The following is a 12,419-nucleotide window of genomic DNA, read 5'->3' on the forward strand; positions in this document are numbered from 1 at the left end:
GCCGCAGTATTTTGACTGTGTTAAGGTAGCATAATAATTAGTCTTTTAATCGAAGTCTGAAATGAATGGTTTGACGAGAATTATACTTTATTTTTTTAATTTTATTTTTAAGTTAAAAAGCTTAAATTTTGAAGAGGGACGATAAGATCCTATAGATCTTTATTTTTTTTATTTTTGGAAATCAAATTTTGTTGGGGTGACAGGTAAAATGTTAATCTTTTTTTTTTTTTTACATTTATTTATGTATTTTTGATCATTTATTTTGATTTTAAGATTTAGATACCTTAGGGATAACAGCGTTATAAATCTGGAGAGTTCTTATTGATAAATCTGATTGCGACCTCTATGTTGGATTAAAAATTTCTGTGGGGTAGGTTTTACAGTTTTGGGTCTGTTCGACCTTTAAAATTTTACATGATCTGAGTTCAAGCCGGCGTGAGGCAAGTTGGTTTCTATCTTCTTTTTTTTAATTCTAATTGGTAAGAAAGGATTTTTGGTAATATAATAGTTTATTTACTAATTTGGCAGATTTAAGTGCTTTAAATTTAGAATTTAATTATGTAATTTTACATTTTGTAAATGTTTATTTTTAATTCTTTTTTTTTTATTTCTGTTGTTTTGGACGCACGACTATAGATACAGATAAACAGGATATATGAGTGTTCTTGGATTTCAGAAAATTTGTACCAGTTAGGTATTGGACATGTCATCTGATGAAATGAAAAAAGAGTTGACATTTCTCAAAAACGCCTGAAATATTTTCAAAAAAGAAAGTGAAGATTCCTTGAAGATCACTGTAGGTGATGAAGTTTAGGTACACTAACAAATAAAAGGAAGTTCATGAAATACTGTAAAAATAAATCAATTCAGCTCAAAAGATTTAAAACTTAAGCTACAACTGGGAAGATAAAAATTTTAGAATTCTGAAGATTATTCTTACAGATTCTCTTGCAAACAAAACATAGAAGAATTATGAAAATTAAATAAATTCTTTAAAAAAAAATCAAACAGGTTGGTATGAAAATGAATTTTAATAAAAATACCCATTTTTACAGCTTTAGCAACACTTTGTTTGAGATTTTCCGTCGTATTTTTCAAGGCAAGAACATGTCTGTGAAGGAAGGATTCATTCCGCCTTTGGTATAAGACGATCATTTAATTTTTTCAGAAATAATATTCTTTTTTGTTATGGCCTTTGCATCATCACTACATACTGCAACATTTTCTCCAATCTACTTGTATGTTATAGGAATTAGTAGCTTCATAAAATACATCAAAAATTGTCCTGATTCAAGAGTAAGTATTGATTTGCAAAACAACATATTTTCTTTGACTGATCTTTTCTTTTTTTTTCCTGTTTAGCCTCCGGTAACTACCGTTTAAATAATTCTTCAGAGGATGATATGTATGAGTGTAAATGAAGTGTAGTCTTGTACATTCTCAGTTTGACCATTCCTGAGATGTGTCGTTAATTGAAACCCAACCACCAAAGAACACCGGTATCCACGATCTAGTATTCAAATCCGTGTAAAAACAACTGGCTTTACTAGGACTTGAACGCTGTAACTCTCGACTTCCAAATCACCTGATTTGGGAAGACGCGTTAACCACTAGACCAACCCGGTGGGTATTTCTTTGACTGATCTATCCCTATTGTATTCTTATCTCACAAAACATAAAAACTGATAAATATTTGCCACATCTGATGATTCATGAAATTGAATACAAAAAGGTTATTGTGAGTGGTGGGATTTGATTCACTTCTGAGACTGAGGTTGCTCAGACAGTGTCGCATCGTAACTTATGCTGACCATGGTCTCCTGCAGGACGAGGGAGGCTCGTGGAAGGAGAATGAATTCCAACCCGCTCAAGCATGCAGGATACACGAGCTAAAGGGACATCAATATAAGACGTCGTTTAGATCGGAAAAGACCAGGATGATGCTCTTCATAGACCGTTTGGCTGTAAGGCGGCTTATCAATGTATCGAAGACGAAATATACTTTAAGTCCTCGCAGAGAAAATTATTAGGTGGATCACTTTTCTAATTTTTCTGACTTCCTGTTCGTCCCAGACCAAACCCCCCCCCCCCCCTCCCGGATCTCCACCGAACCGGGCTTCCGCTATCTCCTGATCCCAAATAAAAAAAACCCAAAAAATTACCTCCCCAAAAAAAAATCAAAGCCAGGTCAAATCCTTCCGTTTCTTGGCTTTTCACGCCATTTCTGATCTATCCGACTCCTTGCCCAAAATACCCTACCCAAAAAACCCTCAAACGCTTACAAACTGGAAAGATTTGGCGTGGCGAAGATTTTTTTGGCAGGGGGTAATTTTTGGGGTTTTTGGGAATTGGGGTCAGGAGATAGCGGTGACCCGGATCGGTGGAGATCCGCGTTGGTTTTGATCTGGGACGAACAGGAAGTCAGAAAAATTAGAAAAAGTGATCCCCCTTATAATTGTCTTTGCGATTACTTAGAATATATTTCATGTTCCAGACATCGATACGCCGACTCTCCGCACGACTATACCTCGAGTATCATGCATGCATCAGTGGCTTGGAATTCAACCTCCGCCCACGAGCCTTCCTCGACCAGCAGGAGACCACCGTCAGTCAGGTTGTTGTCTTCCATGTGAGTTCTGAACTATTTTAAGGCCTCAATCAGAGGGCAGGTAGTTTACTGAGGTAGTTTACTGAAAAATTGTGAAATCTCATTCAGTATTGATACAGTTTCTATTCTGTATTCAGTTCTTTTCTTCCTTGCAACTAGTTAATTGACATGTCTTCGGAAGTAACAGTGAAAAAAGAGACGGAAATAAAAACGCTAAAAGAAGAAAGTGAATATCTCATTAATGAAAATCGCCTGCCGGCTGATGAAAATAAAATTTCTAGTTTGGTGATTTATAAAAAAAAATTCAAAGAAGGTGATAAAAACAAACAGTATGAGTACTACGCCATTCGTCGCCAAAAAAAAAGTTTGAATCGTGCTATAAAAAAACTTTTAAAAAATTATCCAGGATCTGAAGAAATTTTCCGAAAACATAAGGACAAGGGTGGGGTTTCATTGTACAACGTGATGAAAGAGAATACTGCTATTTTTATACGGAATAAATACGCTCCAAACAATTTCACTACCCCGTTGACAAAGGAACAACTAGTGGGAGTATTAAACAATTATTGTAAAATCCCCGATTATAAAATATTGGGTAGAGAACGGGAAACGATTACGGCAAACACAGATCACTGAACACTTAGTGAGAACAGAGTAAGTTTTTTTTTCAATCTCGTATAATATCGTAAGTAGTCATAATATTTTATTATCCATTCTAATATTTTAATTTTCATAAATTGTTTAATTTTTATACGTAGTGATTTTTTACAAAAAAATAGAAATTTTCTTATAAAACTTTCATTCATTCACACATCGGATTTATGGTAATGTGTGTGTAATATTTTTCGAGTGATGTTTTCTTTTTCGAGTGTTTCTAAAATGGTGGGCTGGTTATACTTTTTCGGATTCTACTTGTAAAACTAAACAAAAATATATCCTTAAGAAAATTGGTGAGTTCTCTTAGTTATTCTCCTGTCCGCCATTTTGTTATGTTTATAAAAAATTTATATTTCAAGTTCGGATATGCGAATCACATTAATATTTGGTAGGCGTTTTGGTAATAAAGTTTTAAAATTAGCAAAAAATCAGGACTTAAATACTTTTGCAAATTACAAAATGGTGGTCATGTTTATTTTTCAATCCGTTATAACTCCATAAATATTAATTAGTTTTATCAAAATTTATGTTATTTGCTAAATTATTAAGCCTTTTATTTTGAACAAAATGGCATTTTTATTTTTTTTTAAAAAGGTTAACAAGTAGTCGAGTTATGGGAGAAAATTGATGTTGTAATTTTGTGTCGTAATTATTAGGTCCGTTATTGTGAGAAAATTATTACTTAATTTGATACTAATTTACAGTACTAGAATTAACAATAAATAAAAACGTTTAATATTTAATCGAATTGAACGTAAAGTGGAGGACATGAAAACAGACAAAATATCAGGCTGAGTTTAAGCCAGGATGTGGATGTACGTGTTCCGTCGGTACCCGTGGGCTCTGCTGTGTTCCTTGCCGTCTCCTTTCTGAAAGGCGATTCTCCCCGGAGAATGTGTTGTTCTTATGGTGAGTCAGGTCTTCGCATGTGAACACCGGCATTCACGTAAATACCGGTCTTCTTTGGGGTTAGGTTTCAATTAACCCCACATCTCAGGAATAGTCGACCTGAGACTGTACAAGACTCACTTCATTTACATTCATACTTAACTTCATCATTCATCCTCTGAAGTAATACCTTACGGTGGTTCCGGAGGCTAAACAGAAAAAAATTAGAGATTAGGTAAGGTTAGAGCGGGGTGATTTAGGCCCGGTCGCGGATGTACGTGTTCTGTCGGTACCCGTGGGCTCTGCTTTATTTCTTGCCGCCTTCTTTTCTGAAAGGCGTTACTGCGATTTTCACCGGAAATTTTGTTGGGCTTGTGGTGGCGGGTTAGGTCTTCGGATGTTGTTGATGAAGAGGGGTATTAGTCTGATGTGTCTGTTAGAGATTTCCCTTCCACCCGACGTAAAAAAAAAAAAAAATAGGTTTGAACCTAAGTCCGGAAGTATAATAGAACAAAGTAATCATTAATGATGCGAATTTTTTACCTAAATCAATACTCATTTATATTTTACGTCTAGTGTCAAATTTTGATAGCTATCTTTATTGTAAAATATTCCTTCAACCGTAAAACTTATTGGTTAACTGTTTTTTTATTGCAAAATGTTGGAAATATAAAAATGTTTATTCAGAACTATATTTTTACCTCTCAATTCTATCAATAATAATTGTGTAATACGTACTTCTAAACGAAAAAAGAATGTTGGTAAAGTAACATATAGCTGTTAGACTAGTACCTTTGTTGTGATTAAATAATCACAAAAAATAAAATTTAATTTTAATTAAATAATTATTTAATATGGGATTAATTTCAATATACACTTAATTAAATAAAATAATATTTAATTTAAACTAGTGTTATATAATTGAATAACTTTTATAATTTAACAAACCTAATAAAAACAATTATATAACTGTATGATTATTTAAGAATATATAATTATTAAACAAAAAAAACCTTATGGTCTAAATATTATTTCAAAATTCAATTAAGAAAAATAATTATACATTTCTTATTGATCTATTATTTATTCTTTAATAATAAATTTAGCTTTAATTTAATAAAGCTGCATGGGCTAGACCTGTGGGGATCCCAACCCCCAAGGTCTTAAAGAATAAGACTCCCCGATGGGGAGTCTTATTCTTCGAATTCAACAAGATTGGAAAAATAATTTTTTATTTTATGAAACAAGTTGTTTATAACAATGAATCTAATGTGACAGATTTTTTTATAATGCACTGTTAAGATTAGTTGTTAGATAACCGACTGTTTTTGATATGGTGGAATGGTTAAGTACATTTTGAATAAATTGTTTATACTTTGTAAGTATATGTTTTTTGTTTTGGATACAATAAGGCGACAGAGTTTTAAATACTTAATACAAGAATAATAAGTGAATTTTAAACTTTTGTAGAAATTAATTTTTTGTTCAAAAAATCCAATATATTGTCTGTAATAACATTACATTGAATTTGAGTAAAATTTTTAAACTATTTACCATTTTAACAAATCTGTAAATTAAAAAAATATATATAAAGCATGATCATAAAATTAATTTTTTAATTTTCCACAATTGAAGGGTTATATTTATGAATACACAAAGAAATTTCAGTGATGTAGTTACCAACTTTCCTATTCTACTCTTTATAAACAGTGCTAAGATGATCAAACAAGAAGCAGAGTGTATCCGATAAGATTTTGTAGCTTATTATACTGTTACAGTAATTATTTTACTGAAATAAGTCAAGATTAATATTATTCTATTTTACTGTTAGATTATAATTTAAATTCTATTAATATAAACCACCTAATCAAAAAAATATTGAGATAAGTCATATCTTACCTTAATTTTATCATGAAAGTACTGATACCACAAGTGCTGCATATTAAAAATTAGAAAAACTAAAATAAATATAGTATGTGATGTAAAGTTTGTTACATTACTGTAATATTAAAATGTTATTTATGCATTAATATATGTATTATATTATTAACTTCCCCTGTTCTGCTCACTCACCTTGCTGTTCTCTTCTATGTTAATGAATCTTCAAACTAAGGAGATTAGCTTAAGATCTAATGTTAAGCATTAGATATGACCTCCACCAAATTTAGGTAGAAGAGGATTTCATGCATGTTTTATACTAACTGATAAATTGTTTGAATGATTATTTAATTATGTTCCTATCCTAATATGTAACCTCTGCCATTTTCATTTTTAGTTACAGATCTTCATTTTTGTTAAAGGATGACTACACTGAGATACATTTTTGTAGATTTCTTTACTACTTTAAATACGTAAATGTTATTTGAATTAATTATTACTTGTAGCAATTACATAAATAAAATTCATGGAGTCCAGGGTTAAAGTTTTGGAAAATTCTATCAAGATAAAAAAGATAATCTATTTGCTTAAATCTTAGCAATTGGATCTTATATGTCAGATAAATTCTGAACAAATAATGAAAAGATAATACAGAATCCAAACCACTTTTATTGATCAAAGCAGTCTTGCTTAAAATTTGATTTCAGAAAGATCTGTACCTCTTTCATCCTTCCCCCACCAATTTTCTGCTGTACAAAAAAAAAGTTATTTGATTTTTTAACAGTCATTATTAAAAATAAAGATTATGTTTTATCCAGTGGTTAAAAAATAGTATGTAACTAAATGTGGTTTAATCAAAACAATATTCTTTTATACAAAATATATAGGAGAATAAAGAAAGAATAAAAATATTTGAAAAAATAAAATTGTTTAATATACACCTCAAAAATATACATTCAATGAATTAAAAAATAAAAAAAGCAATAATAATATATTCTAAATTCAAAGTAAGTAAACAAATAATAATTATTTAAACTTGCAAAATAAAAAAAAAAGATATAAGGGATTTAAATTATTTTGTACATTTACCTAAGGTTAATAACTTAAATATGGGTCAGTCTTGTAAAAATTAATATATTTTGTACTTCTAATGTCTACAAGATATAATTATTTATTGAAAATTATAAATAACTCATCTTTTTAAAAAAATTCTCCAAACAAAAGTACCAAAAATTTTATTTAATAACTTAATTAAAGAAAAAATAATAAATTTCATTTTAAGAATAAATGACAGCGTTACTAATTGATATTTCATATTTAAGTTTTATCAAGAGTGGATTAAAAACAATGGCCAATGGTTGATCCTGAAAATATACTTGATAATTATAAAATAATACTTATAATCTACTTACACTGATTTCATATTTATTATTAAATTGTTCTTTTATTATTGATAAATTTGTACTTGTAATTTTCTATCTTACAAACCACATAATCAAAAAAAGCCTGAGCTTTGTATCAAACCTTGTCTTTATTTCATTATTTTTTACAGTTTTAATGTATTTGAAGAAAATCTGTAGAAATTATTATATATAATAGACGGAAATATCCTCTTTTCAATTAATTTTCTGTTAATGCAATTCTGACAATCTGTAATATTCTTAAGAAATTATATAAAAAAGTAGAAATATAGTGACTTTTTTAAATATAGTATTTAAAAAAGGTTTTCTGATGGTCAGTTTTAATACAGCAGCTAGTTTAAAAAAAAAGAAGTTATTTTAGCTCTCAGTAAATGTAGTAAAAAGTTTTTTTGCACCACATAACTTGTTTCTATAACATTATTACATTACATACAGATTCATAATTTTATTTAACAATATGGAAAAAGGGTTATGAAGTAAAGAAGAAGAATTCTATTAAATCCGACAGGATTTTTGTCTTAAAAAAAAGTTGCTTCATAGTGCTCCTAGCCAAAACAGATAAATATTACATTGTTTGCTTCTGTAAAGAAAGTGTACTCTTTTCTGATCAGTGTCTGAGATATTCACAGTTTTAATGAAAATTCTTCTTTCCTCTTTTTTCAAGATTATTTTTTAAGAGTCCTTTTTCAGTATTATTATTATTATTAATTAAAATTAGTAAATTGAACATACCATAACAGAGTTACTAAAACTCATAGTTCAGAATAGATAAAATGTCTATCTTTATGCAATCTGAAATAATTTATCACATATTAAAACAGGCCACCAAAAATATTGTAAATCCTCAAACAATAGATGAAGATGTATTAGTTGTACAGGTACTAATATTTGAATGTTGATTTTCAGTTTATCCTTAAAAATATTATTATGTAACTAATTCATATGTACATTTTGTTAACAATAAACACTATGTAAACAATATAATAATTCCTGAATGATAAATGACTAGATTAAATTTCTAATAAAAATATGAACAAACCAAAATGTGATAAAAAAATTATTTAATAATTAACAAACATGCTCTGGAAAAATAGTATAAAAATCTTTAATTATTTTAAAAATAACTTCGTGCTTTTTAATTTACATTTGAGAAGGAAACTTGTTTGTAAACATCCAGATGAACAGTAAATGAATCTTAATCTTACTACAAGCTATAAAATAAATAAAATGAAAAACAGTACTTAATAAGTAGCATATTTTTGAAGCATTTAATTTTTCCAAAAACCTTTACTGGTAACTTAGCCTTAATATCTTATTTATGTATCGTTTTTTAGGATTGCTAAATATCATAAGTTTAATAATAAAATTCTAAAAAAGTAAATGATATAATGCTATCTTACTGATAGAAAAATGTATCAATAAATATAATTTATTTAACATGCAACAGAAATTTAAGACTTTTTCTAGATTAAGTGATAAGAGTTCCAATGAATTTAAAATTTTCCAGCAATTTGTGAAAGTATGCCTAGTTACTGGAGAAGAAATCAGTATATGTAACTTTAAAAAAAGTTTTACTGTGAACTGAAAGTACTCTTTCAGTTCACAGTAAAACTTAAATAAATAAATATTTATTTAAGATACTTCTTAAATAAATAACCAAACTATCTTGTTATACATTAGTTGCAATCACATTAAAAAAATAAATATTTATCACCAAAAATAATAAATTGTTACAAACCAGTTGCAGAATCTCAGTCTAATTACAGCCTTAAGATTTGATTTATAGGGTTTAGATTTATTATTATAATAATAAAATAATTGTTATAATAACAAAAACGTAGATCAAATTCACATTTAAAATTTAAAAAAAAACATAAAAAATTCTTTCTGAACAAAGAAAAATATACATATTTTTTAAGATTTTATAATGAAAACAAAAATCTAATGTAAAAAAGTCATAGGTGGACAACAGAGATACATGATGGAAAAAAGAGCACTAAATTAAACAAACGTTATGTTAAATCTACATAATTTTTATACTTTGTAACATAAATTTTGGGGAAAAATTTTCAAAAAATGGAGGAGGAAGTTAAGAAATGAATAGCAGATATAAATGTAACTACACCATCTGCAATTGTTATTTAATGCAAGTACATAGAAAAAGTACGTAAAAAAAACTCAATCTGACCTTTGATAGTTTGGCGGTATGCCTGACACTGCTGAAAATTATAATAATTTTTAATACAAAAAAAAATTATTATTGCTGGGCTAACTGGTTGTATGAAAATTAATAAAGAGTTATAATAAATTGACATCTTGTGAGTGTTATACACACTCTTTGTTCATTTAAAGTTAATTTATGTATGTATATAGCATACCATATGTATAACATTGGAAAACGTATAAACACTTTCTGAAAATTACTCGTTTACTTATCCATTTCTGTTCTTGAGGCAGATTATTTCAGATTAATTTAGATTTTAGTGTATAAATTTTTTTAAAACTTTGCTACAATAAAAAAAAAAATGCTCATGTTTACTGACCTAGACCATTAGTGGTGCTATAAAGTCATGAATGTCAAGTTTGAATTATTTATCATAATTTACTTCAATGAGCTTTAATAATATCTGCCATTTATTCATACTATATTTACAGCTTAAGCTAATTCATTTGATTTTAATACAAAGTACTATAGAAATATAATACAATTTTTTCTAAAAACATTTTAGAAATCTTTATAAAAATAAAATATTACATAGAAACTGAAATTTACATGAATGGTTTTTTAATACTTGAAGTGATTTCTTTGATTAAAAAAATAATGATCATTAATTGTGATCAGCCTTTATTAAATAAAGACTGATATTACGAATTTTAATTTACTATTAAGGTTTTGAACTAATTTAGCATAAAATAGAATATGTGTTATATAGTGATAACTCTTGAGTTTCAATGAAGATCTCTTCCTGCAGCAGTAGATTTTTTTTATTCTTATTTAGTAGCAGATACAAAACACTCGGTTTGTAACTTTCAAGTAGTGTCCGAGTTGGTATGATGCAAGTGTAGATATAAAGTTTTAAAAATATAATACAGTATTTTAAATACAAATAGATGGTCAGCAAGTAAATTAAAGGCCAGTATAATCAGAAAACTATGCAAGAAAATTTGTAACAATTTGATAACTATTATAGATCACTGGTGATACTTAATTACTGTTTCTTTTTTCTTTTTTAAGGAACATTAAAACCAAAATTAATTTTCAGGAGAGGTTAAAACTTTTTTTTGTCGTTTGTTTAATAATACAGTTCTATAAATTCCCTCCACTTAGCAATCTGTCAGAGTTTACTAATGGAATTCTATGCTTTGTACCAAATTTATTTCTTTTTATCTTTTATGTTTTCTTCCTAAAATGTTTTCTCCTGTTAATGTCATTAACAGGAGAAAACATTTTCAACTGTAGCACATTTCGTTGAGTCCTACAGGTGGTTAAGCGTTTTTAATCAAGACTCATTAAACACTGTTTCTGTAAGAAATTCAAGGAAACGTGCGCTTTCAACTATTTGTGATTTATTGGATGTTTCACTGAATGGTATGAGGAAAAAAGTTTCCATTTAAAAATTTTTATTTTTAATTTTGTTTTCATGTTTTCCATTTAATTTTGGTATACATATTATTTTCATATATATTCTTATTCAGTTAATATTAATATTTCATATTAAATTCATATTTAAATTTAAGTTCTTTTTACATTTTCATAGATATAATTAATCAGAAATAATTGAATTATTAGAAACAAATATGATTTTATACAGTTTCTTTACTCTCTGGTTGCAGCTTTCTTGTAGCCCAAAATTGTTCACAGAATTAACCATGATTTTTTAACCACCTCCCTTAAATTTGACTCAAAATATGGATTGCTATATATTAAATATTGTCGCCGAATGGCTTCGACGGCACATTGCACTTACTAACCTTATGGTAGCCCTGGAAAGGACCGTTTTTTTCATCGATTGGTTTTGACAGCTCATTGTAGTCACTAACCTTATGGTAGCTCAGAGAAGGGTTGTTGTTGTCAAATGGCTTTGATGGCTCGTAATTCATAACCTTGTGATAGCCCTGAAAAGGGCTGTTTCTTGTGTTAGCTCTGAGAAGAGCTGTTCAGTCTGGAAGCTGGTCTCTGGCGAAGTCGGGGAGTTGTGGCTTTTCCATTGAAGTGAGACTGGGCTTCCCCTCAGCGGCAGTTAGGTCTCCACTACAGCGTGGTAGTGGTGGCCCCCAGAGCCCCGCAGTGTTGGGTCAGCATCAGTCATCCTTCACCAGCACAGCTGAGGTGGTTTCTCCTTGAGCGATCCTACACTGGGAACAAAACATTTCCTAAAATGTTTTCTCCTGTTAATGTCATTAACAGGAGAGAATTTTAGGAAGAAAACATAAAAGATAAAAAGAAATAAATTTGGTACAAAGCACAGAATTCCATTAGTAAACTCTGACAGATTGCTAAGTGGAGGGTATTTATAGAACTGTATTATTAAACAAACGACAAAAAAAAGTTTTAACCTCTCCTGAAAATTAATTTTGGTTTTAATGTTCCTTAAAAAAAAAAAAGAAACAGTAATTAAGTGTCACCAGTGATCTATAATAGTTATCAAATTGTTACAAATTTTCTTGCATAGTTTTCTGATTATACTGGCCTTTAATTTACTTGCTGACCATCCATTTGAATTTAAAATACTGTATTATATTTTTAAAACTTTATATCTACACTTGCATCATACCAACTCGGACACTACTTGAAAGTTACAAACCGAGTGTTTTGTATCTGCTACTAAATAAGAATAAAAAAAATCTACTGCTGCAGGAAGAGATCTTCATTGAAACTCAAGAGTTATCACTATATAACACATATTCTATTTTATGCTAAATTAGTTCAAAACCTTAATAGTAAATTAAAATTCGTAATATCAGTC

This window comes from Lycorma delicatula, chromosome 5 (assembly GCF_047948215.1).
Source record: "Lycorma delicatula isolate Av1 chromosome 5, ASM4794821v1, whole genome shotgun sequence".
In the NCBI taxonomy this organism is placed as follows: domain Eukaryota; kingdom Metazoa; phylum Arthropoda; class Insecta; order Hemiptera; family Fulgoridae; genus Lycorma; species Lycorma delicatula.